Here is a 4,635-nt window from a genome sequence, read left to right on the forward strand (position 1 = left end):
CACTGACACTTAGAATATTTTCGAGTTGGTATAAATCAGTAACCACTGACACTTAGAATTTTTTCGAGTTGGTATAAATCAGTAACCACTGACACTTAGAATATTTTCGGGTTGGTATAAATCAAGTAACCACCGACACTTAGAATATTTTCGGGTTGGTATAAATCAGTAACCACTGACACTTAGAATTTTTTCGGGTCGGTACAAATCAGTAACCACTGACACTTAGAATATTTTCGGGTTGGTATAAATCAGTAACCACCGACACTTAGAATATTTTCGAGTTGGTATAAATCAGTAACCACTGACACTTAGAATTTTTTCGAGTTGGTATAAATCAGTAACCCACTGACACTTAGAATATTTTCGGTTGGTATAAATCAGTAACCACCGACACTTAGAATATTTTCGAGTTGGTATAAATCAGTAACCACTGACACTTAGAATTTTTTCGAGTTGGTATAAATCAGTAACCACTGACACTTAGAATATTTTCGGGTTGGTATAAATCAGTAACCACCGACACTTAGAATATTTTCGAGTTGGTATAAATCAGTAACCACCGACACTTAGAATTTTTTCGAGTTGGTATAAATCAGTAACCACTGACACTTAGAATTTTTTCGGGTTGGTATAAATCAGTAACCACCGACACTTAGAATATTTTCGAGTTGGTATAAATCAGTAACCACTGACACTTAGAATTTTTTCGGGTCGGTATAAATCAGTAACCACTGACACTTAGAATTTTTTCGAGTTGGTATAAATCAGTAACCACTGACACTTAGAATATTTTCGGGTTGGTATAAATCAGTAACCACTGACACTTAGAATTTTTTCGACTTGGTATAAATCAGTAACCACTGACACTTAGAATTTTTTCGGGTTGGTATAAATCAGTAACCACTGACACTTAGAATATTTTCGGGTCGGTACAAATCAGTAACCACTGACACTTAGAATATTTTCGGGTTGGTATAAATCAGTAACCACTGACACTTAGAATTTTTTCGAGTTGGTATAAATCAGTAACCACTGACACTTAGAATTTTTTCGGGTTGGTATAAATCAGTAACCACCGACACTTAGAATATTTTCGGGTTGGTATAAATCAGTAACCACCGACACTTAGAATTTTTTCGGCTCAGTAGAAATCAGTAACCAAGCGCATTTTTGAATTGGTTACTGATTTCTCCGTTCGAGTTGCGGCTGCGGTTGGCTTCAAATAGTGGTGGGGGCTTAATTATCGCCGAGGGGAGCATGTCCCGGTGGTGTGGCCGAGGATGGAGTGCCTTTTGAAGGGGTGTTTCTGAATTTGGACCCTTTTTGAGTTGCATGGCCGGATGGGTGTGGTTTTGAAGGGTGTGTCTGTCTGGAGTGGCACCGGCGTTGGTGTGAGGCTGAGGGTGGGCGTTCGGTTCCTGGTTAGGGATAGGGAAAGGGTGAGACTTAGCTTTAGTGCTCGTGCCCCCGATTTTGGTAATGTTTGACGTCAATTTTCCAAGGAGGCGAATGCAAGGCTTCAGAGGGACTTTGAGTGTTCGGGGGCGGGGTAGCTCAGCCGGATTTGCCCCGGCGGTTCTGCGGACGGTGTTGACTTCGAGGGCGGACCGGCCCCGTGTTCAGTCCGAATATCGTGCATTGTTAACGGCGGGAAGTGTTCCAAAAGGGAATGGGATTGAATGTGACTGCTGAAGCCGACTTTGAGACCTGTAACGCGGGTAGCTCAGCCGGATTTGACCCGGCGGTTCTGGCGACGGTCTCGCCTTCGAGGGGGGAGCGCCCCGCGTGTTCAGGCCGAATTTTGTGCATTTCCATCGGCGGGAAGAGGTCCAAACGGGAATGGGATTGAATGTGACTGCTGAAGCCGACATTGAGACCTCTAACGCGGGTAGCTCGGCAGGATTTGACCCGGCGGTTCTGCCGAAGGTCTCACCTTCGAGGGGGGAGCGTCCCGCGTGTTCAGGCCGAATATCGTGCATTGTTAACGGCGGGAAGTGTTCCAAAAGGGAATGGGATTGAATGTGACTGCTGAAGCCGACATTGAGACCTCTAACGCGGGTAGCTCGGCCGGATTTGACCCGGCGGTTCTGGCGACGGTCTCGCCTTCGAGGGGGGAGCGTCCCGCGTGTTCAGGCCGAATTTTGTGCATTTCCATCGGCGGGAAGAGGTCCAAACGGGAATGGGATTGAATGTGACTGCTGAAGCCGACATTGAGACCTCTAACGCGGGTAGCTCGGCCGGATTTGACCCGGCGGTTCTGCCGAAGGTCTCACCTTCGAGGGGGGAGCCTCCCGCGTGTTCAGGCCGAATTTTGTGCATTTCCATCGGCGGGAAGAGGTCCAAACGGGGAATGGGATTGAATGTGACTGCTGAAGCCGACATTGAGACCTCTAACGCGGGTAGCTCGGCCGGATTTGACCCGGCGGTTCTGCCGAAGGTCTCACCTTCGAGGGGGGAGCGCCCACCGTGTACAGGCCGATTTTCATGCATTTCCAACCGTGGGAAGGGGTCCGAAAGGGGATGGGGGTGAACGTGACTGCTCAACCCGACTTTGAGACCTGTAACGCGGGTAGCTCAGCCGGATTTGACCCGGCGGTTCTGGCGACGGTCTCGCCTTCGAGGGGGGAGCGTCCCGCGTGTTCAGGCCGAATTTTGTGCATTTCCATCGGCGGGAAGAGGTCCAAACGGGAATGGGATTGAATGTGACTGCTGAAGCCGACATTGAGACCTCTAACGCGGGTAGCTCGGCAGGATTTGACCCGGCGGTTCTGCCGAAGGTCTCACCTTCGAGGGGGGAGCGCCCACCGTGTACAGGCCGATTTTCATGCATTTCCAACCGTGGGAAGGGGGCCGAAAGGGGATGGGGGTGAATGTGACTGCTCAACCCGACTTTGAGGCATCTAACCCGGGTAGCTCAGCCGGGTTTGACCCGGCGGTTCTGCCGACGGCCTCGCCTTCGAGGGGGGAGCGTCCCCCGTGTACAGGCCGATTTTCATGCATTTCGAACCGTGGGAAGTGGCCCAAAAGGGGATGGGAGTGAATGTGACTGCTCAACCCGACTTTGGCGCTTCCGAGCCGGGTAGCTCAGCCGGGTTTGACCCGGCGGTTCTGCCGACGGTCTCGTCTTCGAGGCGGGTGCCTCCCCCGTGTACAGGCCGATTTTCATGCATTTCGTACCGTGGGAAGTGGTCCAAAAGGGAATGGGGGTGGACGTGACTGCTCATACCGACATCGAGACTTGTAAGCCGTGTAGCTCGGCGGGTTTGATCCGGCGGGTCTGCCGACGGTCTCGTCTTCGAGAGGGGGGCCTCCCCCGTGTACAGGCCGATTTTCGTGCATTTCCAACGGTGGGAAGAGGTTCAAAAGGGGATGGGGGTGAATGTGACTGCTCAACCCGACTCTGAGGCTTCTAACCCGGGTAGCCCGGCCGGGTTTGACCCGGCGGTTCTGCCGTCGGTCTCGCCTTCGAGGGCGGAGCCTCCCCCGTGTACAGGCCGATTTTCGTGCATTTCAAACCGTGGGAAGCGGTCCAAAAGGGGATGGGAGTGAATGTGACTGCTCATACCGACCTTGGCGCTTCCGACCCGGGTAGCTCAGCCGGGTTTGACCCGGCGGTTCTGCCGACGGTCTCGTCTTCGAGGCGGGTGCCTCCCCCGTGTACAGGCCGATTTTCATGCATTTCGTACCGTGGGAAGTGGTCCAAAAGGGAATGGGGGTGAATGTGACTGCTCAACCCGACTCTGAGGCTTCTAACCCGGGTAGCTCGGCCGGGTTTGACCCGGCGGTTCTGCCGTCGGTCTCGCCTTCGAGAGGGGCGCCTCCCCCGTGTACAGGCCGATTTTCGTGCATTTCCAACGGTGGGAAGAGGTTCAAAAGGGGATGGGGGTGAATGTGACTGCTCAACCCGACTCTGAGGCTTCTAACCCGGGTAGCCCGGCCGGGTTTGACCCGGCGGTTCTGCCGTCGGTCTCGCCTTCGAGGGCGGAGCCTCCCCCGTGTACAGGCCGATTTTCGTGCATTTCAAACCGTGGGAAGCGGTCCAAAAGGGATGGGAGTGAATGTGACTGCTCATACCGACCTTGGCGCTTCCGACCCGGGTAGCTCAGCCGGGTTTGACCCGGCGGTTCTGCCGACGGTCTCGCCTTCGAGGGGGGAGCGTCCCCCCGTGTTCAGGCCGAATTTTGTGCATTTCGAACCGTGGGAAGTTGCCCAAAAGTCGATGGGAGTGAATGTGACTGCTCAACCCGACTTTGGCGCTTCCGAGCCGGGTAGCTCAGCCGGGTTTGACCCGGCGGTTCTGCCGACGGTCTCGTCTTCGAGGCGGGTGCCTCCCCCGTGTACAGGCCGATTTTCATGCATTTCGTACCGTGGGAAGTGGTCCAAAAGGGAATAGGGGTGGACGTGACTGCTCATACCGACATTGAGACTTGTAAGCCGTGTAGCTCGGCCGGGTTTGATCCGGCGGGTCTGCCGACGGTCTCGTCTTCGAGGCGGGTGCCTCCCCCGTGTACAGGCCGATTTTCGTGCATTTCGAACCGTGGGAAGTGGTCCAAAAGGGGATGGGGGTGGACGTGACTGCTCAACCCGACTTTGAGGCTTCTAACCCGGGTAGCTCGGCCGGGTTTGACACCC

This window comes from Chiloscyllium punctatum, unplaced genomic scaffold (genome assembly GCF_047496795.1).
Source record: "Chiloscyllium punctatum isolate Juve2018m unplaced genomic scaffold, sChiPun1.3 scaffold_1519, whole genome shotgun sequence".
Classification (NCBI taxonomy): domain Eukaryota; kingdom Metazoa; phylum Chordata; class Chondrichthyes; order Orectolobiformes; family Hemiscylliidae; genus Chiloscyllium; species Chiloscyllium punctatum.